The 12,710-nt window shown below is 36.6% G+C and overlaps 1 protein-coding gene and 1 long non-coding RNA gene across 2 annotated transcripts in view; both read right to left on the reverse strand.

Moving 5' to 3' along the window:
• Window positions 1–12,710, reverse strand: part of LOC135774920 (galactose-specific lectin nattectin-like) — a 108,741-nt gene that overhangs the window by 36,071 nt on the left and 59,960 nt on the right. The gene's annotated exons all lie outside the window — the stretch shown is intronic.
• On the reverse strand, window positions 6,826–8,219 carry LOC135779069 (uncharacterized). The gene is made up of 4 exons (XR_010544682.2): window positions 8,204–8,219; window positions 7,965–8,090; window positions 7,665–7,779; window positions 6,826–7,159 (listed from the first exon to the last, which is right to left on the reverse strand). It is a non-coding gene; the product is annotated as an uncharacterized lncRNA (long non-coding RNA).

Consider the following 12,710-nt stretch of genomic DNA (forward strand, 5'->3'; position numbering starts at 1 on the left):
TTTATATACTAAAAGTGGGCCAATTTAGTCCCAAGCGGTATTCAAGCAGTACACTTACAAGTATACTACTAGAACATAAATGTTAGTACACTTACTACATAAAGTATACTTAAAACTATACTCCAACATTACTTAAGTATACTTAATAAAATTTACTTGAAGTGTACTTCTTTTTCGTAAGGGATATTGTACTGCACTGTAAGTTCATTTTAAATAAAAGTGTCAAATGTATAAATAAATGTAAATGTACTTGACAAACATCAATTTTGTCATGGTAGTATAACATTTTATTGTACTATTAAATGAATATGTTTTTGTTAAAGGTTTGTAAAGACAGGCATAGTTTTATTATTTAATTTTAGTTTAATTGCGCCCTCTACTGTCTGTTATTTGTTAGTGTATTTTATAATGCACCAGACCTGACTCATGATAATTAGGTAAACATGTATTTTTCTCATCAAGCAACTTATATTCGTTTTTAATAGATGACACAAAGAAATATCAGAGTTTTTAGACATTTAGAAAAGATTCGTCCACTACAGGCACACATTTTTTAACTCTTTTGAGGAGACTGAAGGGTTTCATTTCATTTAAAGTTTAAGAGAGCCTGCAGGTTCCTGTTGTTGCTCACACTAAATACTTGACACATTTCTGAATGTATACATATAATGTATACATTGTAATAAATCACTTTGGATAAAAGCATCTGTCAAATGTATAAATAAATGTAAATGTATTTCAAACTGTATCAATTTTGTCATTGTCATGGTCTTGCCAGACTTTTGTGCTAGATTCAGGTCTGAGTTCATAGGGCAAGATCATGGCAGCACTGTGTTTTGTGTGGGGACATGTGGAGTATCATTGTATGCTTTTGCCACATGTTCCCAGTGTTGTCACTTTTACCCCACTCCCTTATGTGCTCTCCTCCTTATTATGTAATGATCTGCACCTGTTCCCCATTTGAGTTGTTGTCTTTATAATGCCCTCTCGTCCTCTGTCTTGTGCTCGTTCGTTGGTCTAGATTCAGTGTACTTAGTTTATGTCATCCGTGTTGCCTGAATCTAATTCTCAGAGTCTTTTGTTATTCAGTATTTGGTGTTGTTTCTTTGTTTTGTTATCTTCATCGTTATTTATTACCTGTCTTACCTCCTCGTGGGTTTTTGTGTTGTGTTATTTAAATAAACCTTCAGTTTATTTTTACGTTTGTCTGCGTTTGGGTTCTCTCTGTCAAACCTACCGTGACAGTCATGGTTTAAAGTCTAAAGTATAACATTTTACTGTACTGTAAATGAATGTGTTTTTGTAAAGGGTTTATAGACACAAACATAATTAAATTATTTAAAGCTTCTGAACCTGACATTACATAACAAGAACGGAGTGGTTACTTGAGTGTAACCTTGTTCCCTGAAAAAGGGGAACGAGATGCTGCGCTGCTAAGCGACATGGGGAAACGTCTTTATTGTTGACCAGCTGAATATAGTGTGCAAACATGTCATTGGAATTGACCCGGAGGTATATAGCCTCGGTTGATGACGACATCACAGCGCACCCTATGCGAGGATATAAAATAGATGAGCACCAGCTGTGTCATCAGATCTTTTGTTTGAAGACCAGTCCTGGGACATCTACATCGTACGCAAGACAGTGCAGCATCTCGTTCCGCTTTTTCAGGGAACAAGGTTACACTCAAGTAACCCCTCCATTCCCTATCAAAAGCTATACTCGATGCTGCGCTGCTAAGCGCTATTGGGAATGACAATACCCACGCTGCCGTGCTTGGAGATGTCTGGACCCCTTACGGATGTGTAAGTGTGCGCACAAGGGCCGCAAGGAAATCTCAGACATAAACAACCAAGCTAAAAATACTGGATGTGTGCGGAAAGGATGCTCCTGCTGCATCACAAACACCTATAAGAAGACACCCCTTACTAATAGTAGCAGTTCCCCTCTTGGAACAAATGGTTTAGACAGCAGCTTGAGATGTTGACTCGAGGACATGAGATCCTGGAGTGACATGAGCATCCAAGCTATAAAATCTTATGAATGTATGCGGAGAGGACCAGCCCGCCGCATCACAAACGCTCTGAAAGGAGGCCCCTTTTACTAAAGCAGTAGAAGAGGCTACTCCCCCGGTGGAGTGATCTCTCAGACCTGCTGGCGAGACTTGACCGCGCGCCTCATAGGCAAGAGCAATGGCATCCCTAACCCAATGTGATATGGACTGCCTGGTGGCTGCAGCACCTCTGTTGCGGCCCCCAAAACAGACAAACAATTGCTCTGACTTACGCCACTGGCTAGTGCGGTGGACATAGGCCTGAAGAGCACGAACTGGACACAATCTGTGGTATAACTCCTGCTCCGGCGTGGTGAACGGGGGAGGGCAGAAAGTCTCAAGAATGACCGGATGTGTTGTGGAAAAGGGAACCTTAGGGAGGTAATCAGGTTAAGGATGCAAAATCACCTTCACCATTCCTGGGGCAAAATCTAGACCGTATGGCGAGACCACCAGAGCCTGCATATCCCAAATTCTTTTTAAAGAAGTTATTGCCATTAGAAAAACCATCTTTAGTGTCAGATAACACAGTCTCACCCCATTTCGTCAATATTTGACGACACTTGACCATTCGTCAATATGTGACGCGGAGGGTATACCTTTCGCGTCATTTTTTGACGAACTGGGGACTTCAATACTATTACGTCCGTTGCATTCTCTTCTCCTATTTTCTTACCAATTTCGCGTCGGTTTAGGGTTAGATTACGCAAAATTAAACCGTGTACGTGAAATTAAACAGTGTACGCGAAATTAAACAGTTGTCACCTGGCGTTGGGGTTAGAAACAGTTGTCACCTGGCGTTGGGGTTAGAGTTAGGTTTGGGTAGGGATGTCATTATGTAAATCTAACCCTAAACCGACGCGAACTTGGTAAGAAAATAGGAGAAGAGAATGCAACGGACGTAATAGTATTGAAGTCCCCAGTTCGTCAAAAAATGACGCGAAAGGTATACCCTCCGCGTCACATATTGACGAATGGTCAAGTGTCGTCAAATATTGACGAAATGGGGTGAGACTGGGTTGTGTCAGAAGTCTATCAGACGCTGACTCTAGAGGTTCAAAGGGGGTCTGAAGCAGACCCTCAAGGACTATAGCTAGGTCCCACGAAGGAATCTTAGTTCTTGCTGGAGGCCTCAATCATTTTGCCCCACAAATAAAGCGAGCGAGCGGAGGATGCCTCCCGATCGGCGCCCCGTCCACCAAAGCGTGGCAAGCCGAAAGAGCGGCCACATAAAGCCTGAGAGTGGATGGGCATAAGCCTGCTGACAGCTTTTCCTGCAAAAACTCAGAACTGTAGCAATCTGGCATTATGTGTGGTGCACCATGCTTCAAAGACACCCCATTTAAAGGCATAATTCGTTCTAGTTGAAGGAGCCCTAGCACTCAAAATAGTGTCAATATCATCAGGCGACAAACCACCTGTGTCCCTCAGTTGGTACCCTTCAGGAGCCAAACATTGAGATTCCACAGGTCGGGCCTGAGAGGCATTATCTATGCCTTTAACATAGAAGACAGGGGGCCTTTGAAATTACGCTGGAAACCGCCTCCCCCCGCAAGCCCAGAGGCGGCGGAGGTGGAGAGGCTTAGTAAAGGCAGCGGGACGGAGTGAACTGATATAATATGAAATGCTCCGCCCCGCCGGCGAGCCCTACTGTAAAGAGTGGAACCGTCAGGATTGTTTCTTTTTAATTTATAAATTAAAATGCTGAGGTCCGCCCTTGGGGCTGCTGAGTGTGACGAGTCGATCTCCAAGATCTTCGCGGGGAAACACGATTCGCTACGCTATCCTTTTTAATGTTCCTCGGCTTTGAAAGACCGGGAAGAGGTCGGGTGACTGTGAGTGACAGCCCCTCCCCTTGCGTGCGGCGAGGCAAAAACTGTGTGAATATTCCCTCATGCCTTTTAACTTCAGTGAATTTCGTAACAACGGAGTCAACCGCGTCACCAAATAAACCTAATGGGGAAACAGGGGCATCTAAAAGAAAAGTTTTATCCTTCTCATTTATGCCTCACAGATTTAGCCATAAATGCCTCTCTGTGCTTACTAGAGCAGACATAGAACAGCCGATAGCGCGAGCCGTTTGTTTAACGACATGGAAAGACAGATCTGTAGCCCTACGCAACTCGTCAAATGTCTCTTTGTCTATCGTCTCGCCTGCACTCAAATCCTTTTAACAGATCAGCCTGGTATGCCTGTAATATCGCCATAGTATGCAGCGCAGCACCAGCCTGACCTGCGGCTTGATAAGCTTTGCCCACGAGAGCTAAAGTTGTTTTACACGGCTTCGTGGGCAGGGTAGGCTTTAATGAGGATGCCGAGCCAGGCGAAAGATAACTCACAAGCGTCTCTTCCACCTGTGCATTTCGGTATATCCGCGCGTCTTCACACCCCCGATAGTCGAATAAATTGACGCTGTGGGCATAAAAAAAGGCGCGATGAGTATGGTCTCTCCCATGATTTATTTAATTCACCATGGAGATCCTCAAAGAAGGGGAGAGGCTCATGTTTCGTCATCTCCCTTTTGTCACTAGATAGAAACCTATCCGCTAGTTTGCTTTGTTTGGGGTTCTCTGGCTTGCGAGGCCAATCAATCTGCAACCTGGCCACCGCGCGTGTTACCACCTCGAGAAGCTCCTCGTCCGATTTTTATCATGCAAGGAATGCTCGGAGGCTGGTTTATCAAACTCCACAGAACCGTGAGAGATATCATCAACGTCATTATCATAATTATCCCCGACATGAACCGAAGAAACACCGGATTGCGCTTCAGAATCACGCGAAGAAATATATCTTACATTTGACAGTATGGTCAGAAAAATGCACGGCGAGCACGAAGCATTTTCATTGTGAATGATTCACAATGCTCGCACTCATCCAACTGTAAAGCCATGACTGCATGCTCCTCCCCCGAAAACACGAAACAGTAAGTGTGTGTGTCGTGCTTCGCCATAAAGCGAAAACAAACACAGGACTTAGACTGCTCATGACTCTTCTTACTCATATTTTCCTTTAACTTAAACTCTTTAAAAATCGGAAAGAGAGGAAATCTGCACTCTATCTTGTTGGAATCTAACTCCTAACAAAGATCACAAGTGAAGTTCAAAAGGTAAGAGAGAGATTTGCATTTCAGTGTAGCACACACACATTCAGTAGTTGGTCTGAAAAAAAGACCTGATGACACAGCTGGTGCTCATCTATTTTATAGCCTCGCATCGGGTGCGCTGTGATGTCGCCATCAACCGAGGCTATATACCTCCGGGTCAATTCCATTGACGTGTTTGCACACTATATTCAGCTGGTCAACAATACAGACGTTTGCGCTTAGCAGCGCAGCATTGAGTAAAGCTTTTGATAGGGACATTTTGCTTCAATCTAGTTTGTGACATTTCTCGTCGTGAATGTTGATCTGCATGTAAATCTCTCATTTTAAATAGCTGAACTTTTGTTGTCGACACGCCCATTACAGCATTGTTTCGGCTTCTTGTTCACACAGAGGGTTTTCCGTGTATCTTACTATGTCCCCTTTCTAGCAACGATCCCAGAAGATTTACAGTACATGTTTGCATTCACACAGAAGCTTTTCTAGAAATTTTATGGGTATTTTCTGGGACCAAAGGTCTGTGTGAAGACCCAGTTTCTTCTGCCGTGGAGGTCAACACACCACTGATCTACTGGGCCGCCCTTCAATGTGATGCCCAGCCGATGCCTGACCAACGGCCACCGACCGAACCCGTTAAATCTCCTTATCCGTTTACATCTCATATAAATATTTATATCTCCCAAGAGTTTTTTTCTTCCTAGGACTTTTTGTTCCTCCCTGAGGTTTTTCTTCTAGGGGATTTTTCAACCACAGGGAGTCAGCCAACATTGTTCTCTTCCCAGCATTTCAAAGAAAGATGACTGTTTAAGGTTCCTCATTTTGCCAATATCTGTTTTTTGTGTGTTACTTTTGTGTCAATAATAAAGATCCTTTTTTGAAATGCAGTTTGTAATCTGTTGGTGTACTTTTGAACTGAATTGTAATATAATACACTTGTAGTGTAATAGCAACATTCATGCTTATGTATTACAAAATAGGGGTAAAATTACAGATGAAATATACTTAAAATAAAATAATCAATAATAATATTGCACTGAAAGTACGTGTCTATGATGTTTAGGTTGTAATTGAACTTCACTTTAAAAACATTATTATTGTCATAGGGGGAGACTTTAAAAGCACTAAAAAATTGTTAGGAAGTGCATTTGTAGATCACTTGAAATATTACAGAGGCATACTAAATTAACATAGTTTATAGTAGTTATAAGTATGACAGCAGTATGCACAAAATGTACTTAAACACAAGTATTATTTGTGCTGCAACGGCTTTTTAAGTGTATTTCCATTAAAATGGCAATACAATGCAATTGTACTGTAAGTTTTGCTTAAGTACTCATGAATCTTGATTTTCCAAAGTTGTTCCATTTTAGTATACTATTTACACTTGAAGTGTAGTCAAATAGATGTTAAGTTGAAGTTAATACATAATTGAATACACTTAACTGTACTTGGATTTGACGAAAATAATACAAAATATAGAAAATATACTTATTACACTTTTTAAAGTATATTTTTTATAAGTATATTTTTCCCCTGGGTTTCATTTGATGATTAATTTTTCTCTTGAAATGATTATGTGAAAAAAAAACAAAGAAAACATGACAGCAAGTTAACTGTAGGACTAACTAACAATCAGATATTAGTGTGATATGGTAAATTTGTTTATACATTGTCCAGATATAGATATTGTTTTCTAGTTTTATTGTAAAAATAACCTTTACTTTTTACATGACTTAAATTATGACTCCACAATGCACAAAATTTGCTTTATAAATGCTTTTAATGAGAAGTTTTCAGAAAGGTTCAGTAATTTTTTAAGATAATTTCAGAGACATTTGAAAGATTTTAAAGATAAGATCAGAAAAAAACGTATATGCATGTAGTACAATCACAGTACTTTTGAAACAGATAGATTTTTCATGATCTCAGAGGTTTGGCACAAATGTAACTCATTGTGCTTGAACAAGGCGCATCATTCCAGCAATTGTGGATTAAGAACAGTGGGACTGTGGGATAAATGAAAATAAAATTAGTACTGATCATTACTGGTGTAGTTTACTCATTGGTGGTGGTTGAGAAGATTCCCCCATGTAAATAATAATAATAAGTTACATTTATATAGCGCTTTTCTGCAGCACTCAAAGCGCTATATAAATGTAACATATTATTATTATTATTAGTTTTAAAAAAAGCGTTAAACAATAAAGAAATATATTTAGTGCATTCAGAAAGTATTCAGACCTCTTCCACTTGGTTTTTGCTCTGATATGCATTGTGAGGACTTTTATAAAGAGGTGTATGTGTTCACAAATCATGTTCAATCAATTTAATTTACCACAGGTGGATAAACGAGGTGTAGAAACATTTCAGCAAAAAATACATTTATAAAAAAATAAAATGAAAGAGATTTAAATGTAGTGAATGCACTGCACTTAACATTTTCTGACATCTTATCTAGCTTATGTCATACTAAAATTTAATAAAAACAATAATGATAGGAGACATTCTTACAGCTAAAGTTTATCTCCAGGCAGTTCTCCGGTTTATTAAAAAAATTGTCAGGTACCCCAGAGCACCAGTTGGTAAAGTCAAATTGAGATCCATCAGCCCACAGCCATTGTCCATCCTAATGAGTGAGGAGAGTCAGTAGAAGTTTACTAATAATCTATTCACACTCCATTAATGATATAATTCAGTCATTTACATTGAAACAATAAAACAGTATTGTATCTATAGAAACAAAAATCAGTTTTATATTACAACCATTAATTTCAGACTAGCAAGTATGCATTTCAGAGCAAAATGATTTACAATTTCGCCATCATGGCCACCAATCCAAGCACGTGTGTCAGCAGGGACAAGCAGACTCTGGAGAAAGTTGTTTTCCACTTTATTGCGCACAGATGCAAGGTTTGCATCAATGGATTGACAGTTTTTCTAAAGAGAGAGAGATTATTTTATTGCAAATATAAAATCTAATCTGTTTAGTTTGGAGCATGACAGGACATTGAGTATCATTGAACAATTACTGAATTTCTGAATAACAGTACCTCAGCTGTGGCCCAGTTAACTGACTCAGAGAAGAATTTGTAGCATTTCACACCAAAAGGTGTCCATCCATTTGGGCATTTCCCTTGAGCTATACAGTAAATAAAATATTAGTAATATAAAGTCACATTATCAGTTTTATGTTTCTGTGTAGAAGTGCTTTAAATGTTGCTCATGTTATTCTATACACTCCTTCAAAGTTTTATGGGAATTTAATCTGAAATATTGGTTGTAGGGTTTGGTAAATCTTGTAAAGGTCTTTGTTACCTGGTGCACTCTCAACAGAAAAGACCAAGAAAAGAAGCACAAGAGCTCTCATGACTGCCATGATGAATCTGAAAATGAATTAAGAGGAAAAGTGAATCATCTGCACTCATATGTACACTGCTGAAGTTAATGTTACAAAAACTCACCTTTAGTTAAATCTTCACTTTCAGAACTTCAGTGTAGATTGTGTGATGGTCAATGAGGAGTCCTATCTTTTATACTTTACTTCAGTGGGAGGGACTCCATAACATAGACAAGAAAGGTAAATCTGTATGTATATGATATATGTATGTATACGATATATGATGAAATGTGATGGTTATCAAAATAAACGTCCTGATCTGACACATGAACACTTTTCTGTGTTCACATTTCTTTCAGCATATTTTATATGTATATATGTTTTAAATATTTTGATTGTATAACTCTGTCTTTACATTAGATTTTGTTATTTTGTTTATTTTATATAAATATATTGCATATATTGATTTGTTTATTTTAATATTTTTAGTGTGTTTCTTATGTTTGATCAATCATGTGAAGAAGCACTTAAGTAAGAATTTTATTGCAGTCTGCTTGATATAAACGGTAAAAAAGTTGTTTCAACTTAAAAAGCAAGTAAACATTTTGAGTTTATTCAACTTAAAATTATTAGTTGATTCAAAAAAAGAAATTGTGTAAAACTGTTTGTAAAAACTAATATTTTAAAGTTGAATTTTAAGGCAACAAATGAACTTTTTTTAAGCTGAACCAACTTTTTTACAGTATACAGACAGACAGATAGACTTTTTATCTAAGAAGTGTGTTTGCATGGCATTTTTTTTCTAAATCAGTGCCACTTGGTTAGATTATGTTATGCAATGACATTTATTATTTCTTACTGTATGTTGATCCAACACATGTGGACTCACATATAGCACATTTTAAAGCTAAACACTCAGCAGTGTTTTTTTTATTTCTAAATTAAAGCAACTTGAATATGTTATGTAATGCAATGATTCATAATTAATACTGTACAATGTAAAAAAAATAAAAAGTTGGATCAACTTAAAGTATTTTTCACTTAAATACGGAGCCCCTAAGGGGACAAGGGGGCGGCAGTGGCCTAGTGGTTCATGTAGGTTGTCTACAAACCGGAATTAGAAACCATTTTAATCAATGCAAATAAATATTCGGTAACACTTTAGAATACTAATCCATTGTTAATAAATAACTACACAGGAACAAATGAGTAATGCAATATTAACAATCTAGTAACTACTGTTAACTAACACGAAACTCTGATTAATTAACTAGTAAGTAATAGCCCACAGATGAGCATGGTAGTTCACTATTAACTAATCAATAACTACTTATTTTTCATACTTCCCAGAGAATTACTGAAAAGTTTCATAATTCATGCAAAATTAAACAATAACTAATATAGGATAAATGACTAGCACTATATTAACACATTTCCTACTGTAAATACAGGTACACACGACTGTTTGCATTATCAATAGATAATTGCACACTAGAGAGTCATTAAGAGACTACTGGAACATATAGATTCATTAACCATCTAAATGCCACACATACAGTGATTTTATTATTTAACCTAACTTACCTGTCAAAAAATATGTTTTTATGTATGGCTCCTATAGCTCATATGTGAATAGCCTGTGAATGGTTAGAGGACTCTACACTTTAAGATTAGCTTTCCATTAACTACTATCTGAATAACGGTAACCCACTAGTAATGACTCAAGTGTTACTACATCCTTCTAAAGTAATTACTAATTTTTTGGATCAGTATTCTAAAGTGAAGATCATGGTAACCCACTAGTAATGACTCAAATGTTACTACATCCTTCTAAAGTAATTACTAATTTTTTGGATCAGTATTCTAAAGTGAAGATCATGGTAACCCACTAGTAATGACTCAAATGTTACTACATCCTTCTAAAGTAATTACTAATTTTTTGGATCAGTATTCTAAAGTGAAGATCATGGTAACCCACTAGTAATGACTCAAATGTTACTACATCCTTCTAAAGTAATTACTAATTTTTTGGATCAGTATTCTAAAGTGAAGATCATGGTAACCCACTAGTAATGACTCAAATGTTACTACATCCTTCTAAAGTAATTACTAATTTTTTGGATCAGTATTCTAAAGTGAAGATCATGGTAACCCACTAGTAATGACTCAAATGTTACTACATCCTTCTAAAGTAATTACTAATTTTTTGGATCAGTATTCTAAAGTGAAGATCATGGTAACCCACTAGTAATGACTCAAATGTTACTACATCCTTCTAAAGTAATTACTAAATTTTTGGATCAGTATTCTAAAGTGAAGATCATGGTAACCCACTAGTAATTCCCTAATAAGGGGAGATATGAATTAATAAAGACACAAGACACGGAGCGGCTGCTTCACCATCAGAGTCTCTGTATTGTCTGAAAATTATTTAAATTGTTTAATCACATTATGTTCTGATTTTGTGTGCCATTAAACTTGAATGACAGAAAACCACTTTAAATAAAACCAAAACACAAATGATAAAAATTTACTTAACGTTACATACAGCTTTACACTGTCCAAGTTAAACATATCACATTTATCATTTATCAGTTTTTAGTAAAACATACATATTTAATATATGCTAGACGGTATAAACAATTAACATGCTCATTAGCATACTCTCATTGTCATTTACAGTGAACAGACTCAGAAAATGTGAACATATCAAAAGTGAATGTCCCATTTTTACTAATTTTACAACTCGTAAAAACAATGTATCATCTTTCAAAATAGTCAACTGCAACTTATAACTCGTAATTATTGCATAATCTATCAAAATACAAATTATATTGGTAGATTCACTGCATTTTACACAATTTCTCCCACCGCGTGGTCCCAATGATCAGCATGGAAAACGCATGCGCTATGGATTGAACTGGGAGCAAAGTTTTTAAAATATGATAACAAGAGCTTTTTGAACACATGATGACATTTATATCTTTCAGAAGTATAACACATAACCAATGATTGCGTAATAAAATAACACGCATTTTGTACCTGATGAGGGGAGATATTAATTAATGAAGACACGAGATACTGCGGCTGCTTCACCATCAGATTCTCTGAGCAGCGCGCGTCCGCGTCGCCCCTCCCCCGCGGGTAAACACTTCCCCAGGAAAAGCAATCAAACACTCGATTTATCATTCAAGTCTGAGCAAGGAATATCAACTGTCAGACAATTTTAAAGACATAATATTAAGCATATTCAAGAAATGCATTCTTTTATATTTAGTCAGTATTAATACAATGTTTTGACAGGTAGGTAAAATAATAAAATCACAGTATGGCATTTTGATGGTTGATGAATCTATATGTTCCAGTAGTCTCTTAATTACTCTGATTCAATGAGAACAAGTCTGCTATTATCTATTGAAAATGTAAAGAGTATTGTCTATTTGTTTACAGTAGTAAACATGTTAATATAGTCATTTATCCTATATTAGTTATTTCTTAGTTTTGCATGAATTATGAAACTTCTCAATAGTTCGCTGGAAAGTATGAAAAAAATAGTAGTTATTGATTAGTTAATAGTGAACTACCACGCTAATCTGTGTGCTATTACTTACCAGTTAATTAATCAGAGTTTCGTGTTAGTTAACACTAGTTTTTAGATTGTTAATATTGCATTACTTATTTGTTCCTGTGTAGTTATTCATTAACAATGGATCAGTATTCTAAAGTGTTACCAAATATTCTACTGTAAATTCAGCATTTTAAGCTATATCTGTGTCACTTACAATATTGTTAACCAGTGACTTGTTTTATTAGCAATGATGTGCTTACAGTAAAACACTTATATTGGAAAAAAACATTTAGTGGAAAGGGTGAAGAAGTTATAACATTATTTATTTTCATAAAATAGATACAGGGTTTGTATACTAACATGTTAAACTAATTTATCTCTGTGGTAAATTATACACTTATTTTACTATGAAGCATGTAGATCACATGCTCAGATTATCATTTCCCAAGAAGTCTAAAAATGTCCACAGGATACAGGGAAAATTGACTTTATATTAGTGTCAGAATGTGAAAGATGTTCCTTCACACCCCCATAGATGAACCTATTGTTAAACCCAATCCTTCTCACACATAATCTGTTTTTGCTTTACATTTATCGTTGCATTGTTATATTAATCCTCTTTTAATTGTAAATCCTGTTATAATATATATCT

This window comes from Paramisgurnus dabryanus, chromosome 1 (assembly GCF_030506205.2).
Source record: "Paramisgurnus dabryanus chromosome 1, PD_genome_1.1, whole genome shotgun sequence".
Lineage (NCBI taxonomy): Eukaryota > Metazoa > Chordata > Actinopteri > Cypriniformes > Cobitidae > Paramisgurnus > Paramisgurnus dabryanus.